Source organism: Neovison vison, chromosome 1, assembly GCF_020171115.1.
Source record: "Neovison vison isolate M4711 chromosome 1, ASM_NN_V1, whole genome shotgun sequence".
Lineage (NCBI taxonomy): Eukaryota > Metazoa > Chordata > Mammalia > Carnivora > Mustelidae > Neogale > Neogale vison.
Window position 1 is genome coordinate 53,846,389 of NC_058091.1, and position 17,890 is coordinate 53,864,278.

Consider the following 17,890-nt stretch of genomic DNA (forward strand, 5'->3'; position numbering starts at 1 on the left):
TCGTCCCTTTTTGCGCAGCTAGCACTGTGTAGGTGTTCAGCGTTCAGTGGAACAGTAGATATTAAAGTATTTTTTATTAAATTTAGTTATGGAAGAACTCCTGAGTCAATAGAATATAAGCTCATTTAGATATACATAGTAAAAAGCCTTTCAGCTTTTTATTATTTAATTAAATTCCTTAATTCTTTTGTCTATGTGACGTTTCTTAAGTAAAAGCTATAGTGGGTTACAGAAGAAAAGAGAAATACTGAAAATTAGTAAATGATACTTCAAAGTAAATTAAAGCGTGATTCACAGTACTGCTCAACCTGAAAAGGCCATCCTGGACTTCCCTTCAGCTATCAGCTCATTTCTCTGCCCTTTCCTTCTTCTGGGGGAAAACTACTTGAAAGGAATGTTTATACGTGTATCTTCCTTTCCTCCCTTCTAATCTCTTTGAAACCTTTGAACCGCAAACAGGCTTTCCCAGTTTTTTGCCATCGAAACTATACTTATCAAAGCTGGAGGAGAACTTTCAGCTGTCAGACCGAACCAGCAGTCCTCAGTCCTCACCCAGCTTAGGACTCAGTCAACCAATCCTTCTTTAAACAAGGGCTTCACTTGGCTTCCGAGAGTTCTACTCTTCTGGTGTTTCTCCTACCCACTGCCAGCTCCTTCTCAGTTTTGTCAGATCTTCTTCCTTTTCTGGACATCTAATGTTGGCGGACAATGGAATTCAGATCTAGGGTTTCTTTTCAATGATACTGATATTCCTCTGCAGGGTAATCTCATCCAAATATACTGCTTTACACAGAGGCTTTGCTAATTTATTTCTGATTTAATAAATAAATAAATAAATAATAAATTAAAAAAATTATTTATTTTTGCTCTCCCTTGAGTTCCACACTAATAGAGCCAGTTAGTTACCTGCCTCATGTCTCCTACTGGACATCTAAAACTCACTTTAACTGAGTAAGCCCAAAACTAAACTCTTAACTCTCCCCATTCAACCAATCCTTCCACAGTCTTTTTCATCCCAGTAAATGGTGCCATCATATATCCAGGTGATCCTTCTTTCACATCCCATATCTAATCTAGTATCAAGTCTTGTTTGTTTTATCTGTAAACAGTATTTCGAATCGGACCACTTTCCCTAACCTGCTACTGCTCTCGTCTGAGCCACCCCTATAAGTCACCTAGACCGCCTAGACTGCCGCAGCAAAGGTCCCTTAACTGGTTTCCTCCCTGCCTTCACTTTCTGCTCTACCCCTGCCCCTCACTCTATTGAGCAAAGTGATCTCTGTGACAAGTAAATCAGGGCAAAATCCCTTGCTCGATATCCTCCAACACAAGGCCCCCAGCTAACTCCCACCACTCAGACTTCACTTCTATCAATCTCCCGGTTCCCTCAATTCTGGTTAGTTCTCTAAAAAGCCATTCTTCCTTCCCTCAGGAATTTTGTACTTGCTGCGCCCTCTACCTGGATCATTTTACCCTCAGACACTAGCACGGTCCCTCTACTACTTCATTACCATCTCTGATCAAATGTCACTTTCTCAGAAACAGTTTCTTTGACCCACCTCTCCAAAGTAATGCCACAACTGTCTCCCACCCTGCCCCATCACATCCGCACACCCTGCTTTTCTTCATAGCATTTGTCAATATCTGATATGTATTTATTCATTACCTATCTCTTCCCACAACGTTAACTCCACAGGATTAAGAACTTTCAAGTTCACTGCTACATCCTCAGGATGAAGATCAAATGCAACATTCGTTGGATGAAAGGAAGGTTTTACTGTATAGTTTCTTCGTATTATTTTACTTCTTTTAAATCACATTTAAAAGATTAAACACATTTAAAATGATCTAGATTTGGAAATTTTTACACAATTTGAGGAGAGGCAAATAAACTTTTATTCTAATTGAGTTAGACCACCTTTATTAAAGGAGGATGAATCATGAATATAACTTTTGACTGATTCCATTATTAAAATATACATTTCCAAGATTCTTTGAAAAACTCTTAATCAAACCTGCTTTTCTTACAAAAACCATCAAGTGCACAAACAGGAAAATTGTTCAAATGTACAACTGTATTTTAGTGATTCCACTTCCTGTAATGGCCAGTAGCTCCTACTAGATCAACTCTTTCATAAACAACTATTAACACTAAACAAAGTATAAAAACAACTACTTGAAGGCAGAAAGCATCAATAACAATAGAAGGATGGTGGGGAGAAGGAAGTCAGCATTTAGAAGGTAACAGCATGGGGTGATTTCCCCTTTTTTAAAGGAATTGAGCCAGAGAACCGGTCCCAGCTGGTTTGGGTAGCTGAAACCTAGACAGGAAACCTACAGGCCTACTTGTTTAATGAACCAAAGGATAGACTCTGGCATAACCACAACAGCTGAAAACCTAGTAAGTAAATCACAGAAAGAGAGGAGCACCCAATCCTGTGTATAAATTCTGCACACATCTCTGATCCACAAACTACACACATGTGGGATTCCAAGCAGCCTGGCCAAAGCTAAAATAACTGAGATTTCAGAGTCTCAAGTTGGGAGTTCAGCAAAGTTAACTGTCTACTAATGCAAGCAAGCAAGCAAGCAAGCAAACCAACCAAACATCAATACTCACAACTGGACGAACACAATAGAACCTAGCGTCTTTATACGTCATTTTCATAAAAACACGTAAAGAACAGGAAAAACTGACCCATACTTAAGAAAGTAGGCAACCCAGGGAGACCAAGCCCAAGACAACCCAGACACTAGAATTATTAGCGCATAAGGATTCCAAAGCAGCTGCTCTAACTATGCTTAAAGATATGAGGGCAAATATGCTTGGATCTCAGTTAAAGAAAAAAAAAAAAAACCACACAAAAAAACCACAACCCCCAAATCAATTAAACTGTATTTAAAAAAAAAAGAGAGAGAACCAAACTCAAATTCAACAAGTGAAAAATAAAATGTCTGAGATAAAAAATTCACTGGATGGATTTAACCACATATTGGAAATGACAGAATAGTCAGTGAACTTCAAGACAAAGCAAAAGAAATTGTCCCAAACTGAAGGATTGTGGGAAAAAAAGGGGGGGCTGGCGGTAGGGTGAGTAGGGGAAGAAGAGAATCTCAGGGACCTATGGGAAACATCACAAAGTGTAAGGTACCTGTAACCGGATATCCAGAAGGATAGGGGAGAGATAATGGGGTAGAAAAGAACTATTTGAAGAAATACTGGCTAAAAATTTCCCCAAGTTAGTAAAAGACATAAACTTACAGATCAGGAAGATCTTAATCACCTCCCCAGACACCCTGGTGGCTGTTTTTGGTTGCGGGGTCATCTCACACATAAGGCAGAAGATGGTGGCTACAAAGACAACAAAAAAAAGTTGCCGGAGTCCATCAATTCTAGGCTCCAGATCAACTCTAGGCTCTAACTCCTCATGAAAAGTGGAAAGTGCTTGCCGGGGCAGGAGCAGACTGTAAAGATGATCAGACAAGGCCAAGAAAAACCGGTCACCCTCTCCAACAACTGCCCAGCTTTGAGGAAATCTGAAACAGTATTATGCCACACAGGCCAAAAACGGTGTCTGTCACTACAGTGGAAACAGTACTGTATTGGGCCTAGCATTTGGAAAATTTTGCCGAGTATGGACTGGTAACCACTGATCCAGGGGATTCTGATATCATTAGAAGCATGTTAGAACACACTGGTGAAAAGTAAATCCTGCAAAATGTTTTATAAAACTGACCAGAGCCTGTTTGAATCAACAACAACAACACAAAAACAAACAAAAAGAAGATCCTACTCAAGAATATCAAAACCTGAACAGGTTAGACTCAAACCTTAAACAGGAAAAGCCCAGGAAAACCACACAAAGGCATAACTGTCCAACTGCTGAAAATCAAGGAAAAATGTTGAAAGCGGCAAAAGAAATGACAGAGAGGGGAAGAGTAATTCCGGTGATGTCGACTTGTCATCATTAAGTTGGAGGCCAGGAGACAGTCAAATGACGTCATATAAGTGCTGAAAGAAAAAACACCAACCCACATTCTATATCCAGCAAGAGTAAACTTTAAGGACAAGGCAAGATAACTGTTTTTAATGTAGCCTTTGTGGTGAGTAAATAAATTTAAAAACTAAATTCATTACTGAAACAAACAACAGGTGGTATTTAATTTTAAAAGGAAAGTCATGCAATATAACTTAATCTGGAAAATTATTTCTAATAATAAATGGAAATATATTTTCCATGGTTAAGATGCAACATGACTGCTCTTTTGAGAAAATAAAGAAACCATACTTTCTAGAAATGTTTCTAGCATCAGGTGCAAAGATTTGGCACCAAACTGTCACCACCTCAAATGATCTAGGACGATTAATTTCTTAAGGATTCTATATTGTAATAGAAAATATACAGTACTACAGAATCTAACAGTAAATATACTGGAAAGCCTTATAAAATGTGCCTTATTCTTTCCTTTCTTAAAGAATATGTGAACAATTTATTTCTGACCCCTCAATTATTATCACGAGCGTGCAGAGAGCCAAGTATGAGAACAGGGCTCACCGACACCTCAAGCCATGATAGTTAGCAAGTCTTCACATTCACCATCACTTGTCACGGTGATTTTTTCCAGGACTCTAGGAGTAGGCAGCATGGCTAACTTTTTAGCTGTACCCACAAGAAGAGACCATGATCCCCAATTAAAAAAACAACAAAGAGAAAAGCAAAAGGACTTACAGATCTGATCAAAATTTGGGCATTTATGAGGGAATGAGATACAAAGAGTGTTTAAAACTGGACAATCATTCTCTAATTATCTTAATTACACTTAAGGAGTGCCCAGAATGCAGCAGATACTGTGCTGAAGATACAAGTAGTAGTCTGTGCCCTGGCTCTCCAGGTCAAAGAAATTCCTGGAGTAGAGGCACACAGACACAGGTTTATAATTCAGATAGTTATTTGAACTGGTGCACTATTTTACCTTCTATCTGCCTCCTGTTATCAGTCTAGGTTGTTGCTACCATATTTGTTCCACCTCTTTCATATTCAAAAAGAGACTGAAAAGGAGCAATGTACATGAGGAAAAACTGTCAAGAGCGGAGAGCAAGAAAAATGTATGGCCCTAGTCCTGATGTGCCTTAGAGGCCATTAAAATTTGGAAGTCTTATTATCTTCAGAGTAATGGGAAGCCACTGAAGATTTAAGCTCAGAGACAGGGAGGGAGACCTGATCAAGAAATCATGTATGTATGAAGAATGGCTATAGTATAGAGAAAAGGGTAAAATATAGAAGCCCCATTGGCAAACCACTGCTGGAGGCTAGCCAGGAAATGCTAATAGCTTGTCCCTGCAGAAACAGCAGTGGAGGCTGAGAAGGAAAAACTGAAGGGATATTTAGGAAATAAAATTAATAGAACTTGTTGAATGAATTAAACATTGGGGTGAAGAAGTAGGTGTCAAGGTCAGTTTCTGATCTATGAATGATAGAAGAGGACCAAGAAAACAAAGAGTAGATTACAGGTTTGGTGCTGAACATGTTAAGTCTCGGGCAACTTAAAATACCCAAAGAGATATAACCCAGAACGAGTAGAGATTGATGGGTCTAGGGCTCAGAGAGCAAGTCTGGGCTACACAAGAGAGGCATTTCCGGTGCTGGCATTAATTAAAACCTGAGTGTAGATAATCCTAACATGTAACTTAAAAACACCTGAAGAAAAAGATTCTTGGTTATATTATGTATAAAACATTATACAATCATTATTAATCTTTCCTTAAAGGCCAACATTCCTTCCAGCATAAAAACCTGAACAGTACATACAAAAAAATGATTTAAAAAAATCTTACTAGTTATTTGTCCAGGAAATATTTTAACATGACATATCTTATATTGAAAATTTTAAATAAAATTGTAAAAACAAAAACATGTACACAGTTTAAGAGCCAAAAGAGTACTACAAAACTTACCAGGGAAACCAGCAACTTCCCTACCTCATGTCTTCCTACTCTTATTCTATCGAGTAACCACTGTCAACACTGGGCTTTTTCTCCACATTCTTACACAAAGTGATTATGGGGTTATTTCTTGATTTTTCCAACTTCACACATTATCTATGGATTTCCTACTGTGGAAAATGAAGATTTAGCATTGTAATTCAGTTCCCGAATATACACATACACCATGCTTCTCAATTCCTATGCCCATCGGCCCAATTACTCATTTCAGAATTTTTGCTTAAACCTGTATTCAGTGCTTATATTTCCTTTTTTTTTTTTTTTTTTTTGTAAATACTGTTAGCCTAGCCACTTGGTCTGTTATGGGGGATGAGATCTATCTCCAAGGTGCTTTCCTATACTAGCATTTGGGGAAGAAAAGTTTGAGTGTTCTTAATTAAAAAACTGTAGAATATTAATCATATCTGATCAAAAGCTAGTTTTCCATCAAGTACAATGAACAAAGCCTTTGCAATTCTCACTCTACAGGACATGAGGAAAAGGGGCATGAACGCGTGAAGGGGGGTAATGGGGAGACGCTACCATTCTACTGAAGTTACAGATTTAGATGAGACCTGTTACTTTCACAAGCAAACTGCCTAGATAAGATAAAAAACAAAACAAAACAAAAAACCCTAAAACAATGACTATGGAGATATGTAAAAGTATATCAAAGACTGCTGCTGACCAAAAGGTACCATACAAAGTAAATGACGGAGCAAACTTTTAAAATGAAAGGAAAAAATTGGCAAGATCCAACTTTTAAAATAAAAGGAGTAGCTAGTTATGTACCTTATATAATTTAAGCTTGACAATCAAAGTATTGGCTTTTACTATTAAAGTCTTACCAAAAAAAGAAATCAGTGAATAAATTAAATGCCACTCTGAGATAGACTTAAAATTTTCCCAAAGAACAGAATTTCAAGAAACAGCAATCTACACTTTAGCCATTTGTTTCTAAAGTTTTCTGGTGAAAGAGCATGTTAATGGTTAGAATCAGGGATAACACTGCTAAATATTTCAATTCTGTATTAGTGGGTATTGTCTCATTTAATAAGATAAATAAATGAGAAAATGTATATAAAGTATACAGTATTTGACACATAGTGGTGGCTGCTTAAGTATAAATTCCAGGATTCTATAATTTTTCTCACTTACTTATGAAATTGACTCTGCCTCTTACATGCAGTATCTTCTTGGGCAAATCATTTAACTTCTCTGTGCCTCAGTCTATAAAATGGTGATGATGGAGTAGCTATCTCATATATTATTATGAAATTAAATGAGTAATATATACAAAATAATTTAAAAGAGCACAGAGTAAGTACACAAAAAATAAGGTAGCTTATGTAAGTGCAAGTCACTAAACTACCATTCATTGTAAAATGGAGAGAAGAGCTCAAGGAATTTCAAGGATTAGTGATAACACAGTAAAAGTGAATTGCACTCCATCTGCCTGCCCTGTAGCAAAACATATACACTGGTAGTAATATTATTTATTTTAAATACCATGAATTCCCATGAAGTACAAAGGAGCAAAAACTTAGCAGAAAACAGGGCTGCAGGCTACCCTAGCTGTAGAATACAGAGACAGCTGACTGAAATTCTGTAGCCTTTGCTTTCCATGTATATGGACAAATAACCCAAGTAACAAGGAAACTCGGGCAAGCTCCCTGTGAAAGCAGTCAGTCAGTCCCAGGCCATCCGTGAGGGCCAGATGAGTGGTATAAACTGTGCTGTATGTGTTTAAAGGGCCTCTGGGCTGAGGGAGAGACTGGGAGGCTCTGAATCATGGGTACTTAGCAAGTTTAAGAATATAACAAAGAATGAAATCTTGCCATTGGCAACAACATGGACGGATCTGGAGGGTATAATACTAAGTGAAATAAGTCAGTCAGACAAAGACAAACACCCAATGATTTCTCTCATATGTGTTCATTAAGAAACAAAGAACAAAGAAAAAAAGGAGAGAAACCAAAAAACAGACTTACCGATACAGAACAAACTGGTAATTACCAGAAGGGCAGTGGCTGGGGTGGGGTGAAATAGGTGAAGGAAGCGAGTGCACTAACTGTGATGAGCGCTGAGTAATGTACAGAACTGCTCAATCACTACATTGTACACCTGAAACCAATGCAACTGTAATATTAACTAAACTTAAACTAACATTAAAAATAAAGGTTTAAGTATGAGGCAAGACGACCAAATAAGAGGCAGATTCTGGAGACAGTCAATCAGTCATCTGTCTGGCTAGAAAAAAAGAGGGACAGAAGGAAGGAAGGGGATTATGAAGCAGGAGTTTGGGGTGGGGAGTAGTTACAGGAGAAGATGAGAAAGGCCATTATTATAGAAGACCTTCCTTGAGATACAATAACACTATAAAATTTTAATATTATTATGTAAAACAATATACATACTTTATCTTTGCCCCATTCTTACATGATTTTTATTGGAATAAATGTAATTATTCTAACAAAGTAATATACAGTTCAAGTTGAATATCAAAAAGAAACAGAATGAAATATATACAACTATAATTCACTTCTCAATTAGCATTAGGATTCTCCTTTAGCTTATGGACCAGAAGGTGAAGTCTTCCTATTTTAACATATATACCATCTCAAAATTAAATTAATAAATACATTAATTAATTTCTCAGAGACAGACAGAGAGAGTACAAGCAGGGGGAGTAGCAGGCAGAGGGAGAAGCAGATTCCCCACTGAGCAGAGAGCCCGACATGGGACTTGTTCCCAGAACCCTGGGATCATGATCTGAGCTGAAGGCAGACACTTAAGCGAATGAACTATACTAGTGTCCCGTGATCCCAAAATTTAATTCTGGCTAATAACCTCGAGAGATGATTTTTTTCCCTGTAAACAATGGAATCTTGAGTGGGACAGGATCCTGGGTAATTAATTATCTTGTGAAAGTATATAATTTAAAAGGTTAGAGAAAAGCCTGTTGCCCAGTATCCTCAGATAGATGTTAGACTTCTCTTCCATCTATCTGATTTTATTTCATAAAACCAACCCTTGATGACAAACAAAATTCTTTACACAAGTCTTCTTAGTCCCAAAGTGTAAAGACTATCTTGTTCACTGCTGTATCCTAAATACTTAAACAGAGTATGCCAAATATTAGACGCTCAGTAAATATTTGCTCCAGTAAACTCCATGCATCAGAAAATGCCTAGATTCTGAAGACTACTATAAAAAGTGGCATCTATCTATCCAAACAAGTGTTTCCCTTAACCCTCAGCTGTTAAGTCAGTGCTGCTAGAGTACTTGTTTTGAAACTGTTAAGTTTGTTCTAATGCAACTGACACAACAGGGAGCAATTTGAGCATTAAGTGAATATTGCTGTGATTTTGCCAGCAGGAAACACTAGCTGAACACAAAACCACACTCAGCTGAAACAAGTTGTGTGAATACACAAAATGTAAATATGAACACACCTCAAACATCTGCTAGCCACCTCAGTTCACCATATCTGTGCATGGTCCCACCTTTCCACATCTTGTGTTACAACTTTCGTTCTGATTTCAGAAAACCCTTCTTTGGACCACTTCATTAACAAGCTGCCGCATCTATGCTCACTTCCACAAGCAAACTTCAGAACTTTTTCAAAGTACAATATTTGTTTGTATATTGTGTATGAGTACATATTTCTTAATCATTTAACATGTGTAAAACTATACTGTCATTTTTTAAGGTTCCTTTTTTTATTGTTCTCTGATAAAGTTTTTGAGTGTTTCATCCCAAATTCTGTTTTTTCCATAAGCCCCGTGGCTTTTTTTTTTCATGATTTGCATAGAACGATTTTTTTGCATAATTTTTAGAAACACTTATGTTAAATTTTAACGGAACTATCTGTGCTGCAAAGCCCCTCTGACGTCAGCAACTGTGAATACTAACTTCCCCAGGGTGACTACTAGGAAGACAGAATGTTTCAACTTATCTCTTTGTTGTCAAAATCATGTTAGTAGTTTCTCATAACTAATTACAATTTATGTGTCTTCTGTGAATTGGCTGACATTATCAGACCATGCAGTGAGTTATTCTTAAAGAGTATCCTCATCAGAGAAAGAAGCATTGGTATGCAGGAAGAATAGCTGAAAAATGCTATAATTGTTTTTAATTTTATTAACATATAATGTACTATTTGTTTCAGGGGTACAGGTCTGTGAATCATCAGTCTTACACAATTCACAGCACTCACCATAGTACATAACCCTGCCCAATGTCCATATCCCAGTCACCCTATCCCTTGCCACCCCCGAGCAACCCTGTTTGTTTCCTGAGATTAAGAGGCTCTTATGGTTTGTCTCCCTCCCAAACCCATCTTGTTTAATTTTTTCCCTCCCTACCCACCAACGACCCCGACCCTGTCTCTCAAAATCTTTGTATCAGAAAGATCAGATAATTGTCTTTCTCTGATTGACTTATTTTGCTTAAGATGCTATAATTTTTAAAATTAAAGCAAACTTTGAAACGTTTTAGCCTCAGTATGATTTCAGAATTAAACCTTAAAAAAAATAAATATATTCCCTGTCTAATTACATACACTGTTTTAAATACCTTTTACTTTACTGATACAGTATCTAAGCATCTCATCAAATGCTAATTAGGTAATAGTTGGTGCACTTAACATCTGCTTAACCTCAAAAGAATTTGCAAATGCCACTAACTGAACATGAAAAATTAAAAAAAAATTTAACAGCAGATTATTAGAATTTTAATTCTTGGAACATGATGTTACAATTTTACTAAGGCAAAACAAACCCTACCCCCACCAAATCTACAATATCAAGTTATTTTCCTAAGAGTTAAAATGTGGTAATTATAGCTATGTAATTAGAAAATCTAAAATTCAAATACTATCACCAGTGAAGCCTCAAAACAAGATAATTATAATTCAACTTCAGCATAAATTTTAGCATGAAACAGTTGTAATATTGAATCACTTTACACAACCAGTTATTTACAAAAATAAAGTAACGGAAACATACCAAATCAGTCATCTAAATGTTACTATTTTAAATTAGCTATCATGTTCAAGCTTTTTAAAAAGCTTGAAAGGAGCAAAGGATTATGTTAGCAGAAAATCAATTCCTCAACTTTATAACCCTGCAATAATTTACTTTGTAAAGGAAAAAAATAAATATCAAAGGCTGACGTATGTAATGATCCATACTACCTCCTCCTAAAAAGAAAACGTCCCAATTTTTTCACTTAACACATTGCCTCAAGTCCATGAATACTGGCCATTTCTCATGATTAAAAGGCTTACCAGTTATAAGCTCTTCTAAAGGAATGTGCAAGTCAGCCACACTTAGCAATTTATGTACTGTGGTTTTGTGGTGAGTGCTACCATTTTCTAAGGATCAAGAAAAGCGCAATAAATCTAAGACAGAATGGTTATAATTCATCAAAACATATTATATAATTAACTACCTTGGGTGTATTTTCCAATTCGTATCTCACTATTTTTTTTCCAATACATTAGGGCTCTAAGATGGGACATACAAAGTTATCTTTCAGTGCCCCCCTTTTACTGTACTTTTTGGATAATCCATCCTGTGTATAAATATCCTTAAAAGAAAACATGATATAAATAAATGATATGAAAATAAGTTCCTATTATGGATAAGAGGAGAAAAAGAGAGGATAAAAGAAAATGAGAGCACTCGGAAGGATGAGTTAGCATCTTCTATCAATCACAAACATTTGTAATGAACTAATGAGCTCAATGGCATGTGAAAATTATAACAATCTGGTTAAAATATTAATCTAAAATGGCATCTTAATATGAAGGCGCAGAGAAAGTTATGAGAAGCTTCATCAACTAATCCCCATGCAGTTCCAAACACTTACTTGGTCCCATGTTTTTATGGTACATCTCCCATAACTTTGTCCATCTTCCTTCAAATGTCATGGTCCTCAACTGACTTTTCCCCAGAGTGGACTTCTGGCCACGTGCTAGATGTAGTGTGTGAGTGTGTGTGTATATGTGTGTATAGCACTGACTGCGTGTTAATTATGTTCATGAGTTACACATAGTTTAAATAGGTAGGTGTTATTCCTCTCTTATTGACAAAAAGCTTTAATAACTAACAAAAAATTAAACTGGCAATTTTAAAATTATACACCTATAACTGATTGGTAATACAACTGTGGTGAATGGAGACTGCTATGCCTAATGAAGAAACCATATAAAAATTATTTGTAAAGAACAGCATTTAAATAAAACATGTCATTACTGTAATAGCACTCAGAACCTTAAAAAGAAATTACAGAGAATTCAAAATGAGCAAAGATGAAATTTGTAAAACAGTATTAAATTGAATCAAGTTTCTAAAATACAACACAATGCAATAATTTTGTTTAGTATGTGCCCATCTTTCAAATATTATAGTGTGAAACTGTTGTATATAGTTGGCTATTAGTCTTGTTACAGTTATGGTGAATGAATTTTTTTATTAGATGGTCAAGAATAATCTCAGGGGGTGCCTGCAGGGGTCAGTCAGTTAAGCATCTGCATTTGGCTCAGGTCATAGTCTCAGGGTCCTGGGATCAAGTCCTGCACTGGGCTCCCTGCTCAGTGGGGAGCCTGCTTCCCCCTCTCCTCTCCCAGCCCCCCATGCCTCTCTCTCTCAAATAAATAAAATCTTTAAAAAAACAAAAAAAAAAATCTCAGAACTGTATGGAAACTTTCAACAGCACATTTATTATATATAAATCTACTCCACAATTCTCCAATTTAAATACTCTTAGAGAATATTCAATATTTTTAATTGTATAATGCAATCAAATAAAGAACCAGAAATCTCATCCTACAAATACTTATCCATAAACCTATAGACTTTCCTAACAGGCAATCTGAACTGTAAAAATACATAGAAGTGACTATATCTACCTAACATTTTTATTTATGATAACCCATTTTCTAATTTATTTTTATATTTTTTCACATGTACTGTCTCTATATATTGCTTACTCAAACTTTGTTGAGTGCCTCCTACTACTCTACACTATAGTAGGTGCCAAAAATATTAAAATTAATAAAAGCACATTTGCCTAGGTTCAAGAAATTCACATTTTAGTAGGGGAAGATAAACATTCAATAAATAAATGTAATAACTGAGTTGTTACAGATATAAAGTGCAGTAAACAGGGGAGACAAAAGAGGGGCCAGTCAGTTTTGAGGGAAGGGGAGGATTTAAGGAAAGGATTCATTAAACAAGGGGATACCTAAGCCGGGCCTTGGAAGATCAAACGTGTTCACCAGGTAGGTGAGAAGGAAAGAGTATTTCAGGCATAGGTAGTCGCCTAGGGAAAGAGTTAAAGGAGTGAAACAGTGTGGTGAGTTCAGGAAGCCAGAGTCGCTGACTAATACTGAGGTGCAGGGAGAAAGATTCACAGGGAGACCATGTGATGAAAGATGAGGCTGAAGCAGCACGGCAAGGCACACCACGAAAGATGTGAAGGGTCCTCCTCTGCATCATGCGTGCTGCATCCCACAAGCCAGCAAAAACAACAGGCCTCTCATTTTCGCAATACAGAGGATTTCTCTCTGAAGTTCCAGGCCCTGCCATGCTCCAGGGGTGGGCATGCCTTCAGACAGCAGCAAACACTGTGCCATTTACAGGTGTATAAGCTGTAGTGAAGGTTAAGAGGAAAAAGTACCTAAAACGTAGAAACTAAGGAAAAGGCAGGTGAAACGTCACAAAGAATGCTGTGCTTCAGTTTAGTCATTAGGAATAATAAAGGTCTTATGGGATATCCCTGACAACTGTTTGTATTGGGGGAAAGGCCATAAAGGAACATTATAAATTTGAAGAATTATGGCTGAGTGGGGCAGAGAAGTAAGATAAGGTTGAAAACGTGGCAGTGAAAACTGTATAGATTCCTAATAATATAGAAAATACATCTAAGAAAATTTTATAGGCCTGAACCACTTTCTGGTCACCTTCCTGTGTGGGACCCACTCTACAAATACTGCCCACCATATGCCAGACAATGCGCTCTAACCATTTAAAGGTGAATAAAATACAGCTCCTGCTTTTGCGAAGATTACAATCCAGTAGAATTCAGATTTATACTGGACTTTTACAAGCACATATCCATGACCTCTCTTTATCCTCCCCACTTGTGAAGCAGAGAGGACAACTGCTAATTCTGCTCCTCTGAATGGAAGAGAATCATGGACAGACACACAGATCAGTGTTCTGTGCCAGCGGCTCCCAGTGGCGGTGTCGCCACCCAGCGCTACTGCCGTCAGCTGTGAGGTGGGCTGAATGCACTCTGTCATGAATAATAAAGCATGAGTGGTCGAGTTCTTTGTCTATATAAATTAAAGCACCTAATCTAGAGAGAAATACAGGTATTTCAAGAGGAGCATACAGGCACCTTAGTGTGTACTACTAAAAACAACCTCTATCGAGGCATGAATAAGTACATTATACAGTAATATGAGGGAATACCCTGTAGCTGTTTTTTTTTTTTTAAGTGGAATAAGACATCCAAACAATTAAATGGAAAGACCTTTAAGACTTTAATGAATGAAGAAAGAAAGATGCAGAATCCATTATTAGAGTATACTTTGTTGTTAGGAAAAAACGACATAAAAATAGATTTTAAAAATTATTGCTGTATGAATGCATAGGAAAGGTTCTGAAAGAACACACACTAACTGGGGCGCCTGATGGCTCAGTTGGTTCAGCGTCTGTCTTCGGCTCAGGTCATGATGCCAGGGTCCTGGGATTAAGTCCCGAGACCTCAGGCTCCCTGCTCATCAGGGAGCCTGCCTCTCCATCTCCCTCTGCCCCTTACCCCCACTCATGCTTTCTCTTGCCTTCCCAAATAAATTAACTAATTAAAAAAGAAAAAGAACACATGCTAATTATTTTGGAGAGGGAGCTAGGTAAAGGGACACATGGATGAAAGACGACCCATCAGAATACATTCTGGAACATGGATGGGAGAGTAAGAGTAGAATAATTTCAAAGTACCTGTATTTAGCCAACTATATATACTTCCAAATAACTTAAAGCTAATTTATCTATATTAAAACTGTTACTGCTATAGTTAAGCTGCAATAATTACTACCTTTCCGGATGCTTGACAGTGGAGATCTACAGTCACATTTTGATTTAAATCTTATGTATGGGCTTTATGTTTAGGTGCATGACTATCTCTATGCTCAGTCCTGTTAAAACAAAAAAGCCAGGTTCCCCCCCCCACCTTTTTTTCAACAGAAGGCTAACTCAGTGTGAACTAATGCACAGCTGTCCAACTGAAGTATTCATTCATTAATGGGATAGTTTAACTTAAAAGAAAGAGGCAAGGGGTATTAGAAAAAGAGGTTTATGTTACTTCTTCAATAAACACAATATTCTTATAGAAAGTTATCACACATAAAGGTGGACAAGAACACTTTTCTCTGAGTTTACAGTATAATCGCCATGATTCAGCATTAATGATTCATCATTACTTTGGGCCAGGTCCTGTGCTAAATGCCTAGTATGTATTATTTCAGTTACTTCTCACATTCCCGTAATGAGGATTAAATGAGAAATATCAGGTAAAACTCTTCACACATAGCGTGTGGTACATACAACAATAAATGTTGTCTTTAATTAGGTATTACTACCGCCTACTCCGACTTCATCAAGTCAACCCTTACTCTACCTCAGTCAGCTTTTCAAAAGACTCACCTACTTAAGTACGCCAATGCTAAGAAATCTCCAATAATCCCCATTACCTACTACTGAAGTCCCAACTCTTTCACGTGACATTTGAAAGCATGCACGACATAGATCCATCTTCTATCTTATCCCATACACTGTTGTCTAGGCACACTGGAATGCTCACAATTTCTAGGACATGTTATATACTTTCACTTCCATAACTTAGAAATATTCTTGCCATTCTCTCAAAAGAATTTTATCTGTTCTTCAAGGCGCAGTAGAAATGTTACCTTCCCCACAAAGCTGATTCTTTCTGGTACTCTCCAGTACACAATTCACACCCCTATTACAGTACTTTTTTGGTATTACTTGTCTGTAAGATCACTGAAAGCAAGGTTTATTCATTTCCACATACCTACTGTGCCTATTACAGTGTTTTATACAAAAATTGCATTAGGTAATGTAGAAAAATCTCATCATTACCAATAGCCCCAGTGATAACTAGTAAGACTTGAAATTCAAATGCACTTTCTCCCCTCCAATTCCTGTGACAGCAGTAATGATCCTACAGTAACTCTGGCAGCAGATCCCTTTCCAGTCCTAATTTTATAATGTCCTAACATTCCATGAGATACAATCCTTTCAATACCAAACAAATCATGTAGGACAAAATCAGTGACCCAATGCTGAATACACTGGTTGACATTAAGTTCATTATACATTAACAATGGAGGAGAGAATTTTTAAAGCACAAGGTAAGGATATTAGAATCATCTTTCAAAATCACAGTTGGGATATAAAATTCCTCTGTTCTAATTCCTCTGACTTGAACTTTAAAAACAAAAGATATGGAGGGTCGCCTGGGTGGCTCAGTTGGTTAAGTGTCCAACTCTTGGTTTTGGCTAGGTCATAATCTCAAATGTCATAGGACTGAGCCCCTGTTGGGGTCCATGCATGGTGGGGAGTCTGCTTGGAGATTCTGTCCTTCGGCTCCCCACCTCAAATAAATCTTTAGAAAAAAATAAAGAAATAAAAACAAAAGATATGTATGGCTATCTTCCCATTTAGTAAATAAGTTACCTTTTATGGATTAATCCTGTTTCTAAATCTATACAAATGGGTAAAAGTAATAAAAGTCCTAAAAAGCTAATTGCCCTCTGCCCTCTAACCATCCATAAGTAGTTTTTACTCCATTTATATCTAAGGCAACAAGAAACCTCAGTTTTTGGTTGTTGTTATATTCCAGGAGAATTCCAACTACTATGACTTTCTTATCTGATTTATTTTGAACAACTAAGTAAAAATATAGCAATATTATATACTTACATTTAAAATTCTTCAGGTTAAAAAGTACTATATAATACATTATCTGGTTCAATTCAGAAATCCTATGATTTCCAATTACTTAAGAATATATTAATTCTATGTGAAGACGTTTGTAGTATAGAATAGTTGTGAGAACTAAGATCACTTATTTAATTCCCTGTGCTACTTATACTATATGTGAACCTCTTAAAGGAAGAGTTTTGTTGTCATTAGTGTTTACTTTTCAATGAAGACCGGAGTATCTTTTGTACATGTACAGGGCCTACCTCAATAGCATTTCTAATTTATTTTTAACTGTTTTTGTATTAGTTTGCTACTACTAGCAAACAAGTTAAATTAGAAATATTCAGGCGAAGGGTATGTTAAGGTCAAGAGTAGCTGCATGTTACCTAGATGTTAGGAATGTTACTAAACTTGAAAGCAAGAGGACCACAGATGTTGAAAGTAAAGTTTTGGTTATTATGTATGTCATAGTAAGGCAGTTACGCAAGCTAAGCTTAACTGGTGCCATGGACTTTAGCATACCTGGAAATAGAAAAATTCAAATTGTAGCTGTTCTTGATTGGCCCATTGCCATTTCTGTAGCTTACAAATTTTTAATTAAGTAACTGCAGTGAGCTCATCTCTACTGGATACTTCTTTTCCAGGGCAGGTCCAGGAACTGGGTCTGGAGCCTTGAAAGCAGAAGAGAAACTGGAGTAAACTAGAGGTAGGCAGAATAAGAAACGTGACCAGATAACATTATGAGATCTAAAAGCAGTGAGTTAGTCCCCAGTGTGTCTCACATAAAATACTGAGATGGAAAAAGGATCTCTTAAGTTCCAAGTTACCAAAAGATGCTATTTACATTAGTTAAGTCATTGTCTTACTTTACCCAATTCTACTCTACAGA

At 36.8% G+C, this 17,890-nt stretch overlaps 1 protein-coding gene across 1 annotated transcript in view; it reads right to left on the reverse strand.

The window, feature by feature from the left end:
- TAB2 (TGF-beta activated kinase 1 (MAP3K7) binding protein 2) overlaps positions 1-17,687 on the reverse strand; it is a 67,029-nt gene extending 49,342 nt beyond the window's left edge. Inside the window, exon 1 of the mRNA XM_044247113.1 lies at positions 17,524-17,687. The gene's annotated coding sequence lies outside the window, so the exon portion shown is untranslated. The remainder of the gene's footprint in view (positions 1-17,523) is intronic.
- Between the last annotated feature and the right edge of the window lie 203 nt (positions 17,688-17,890).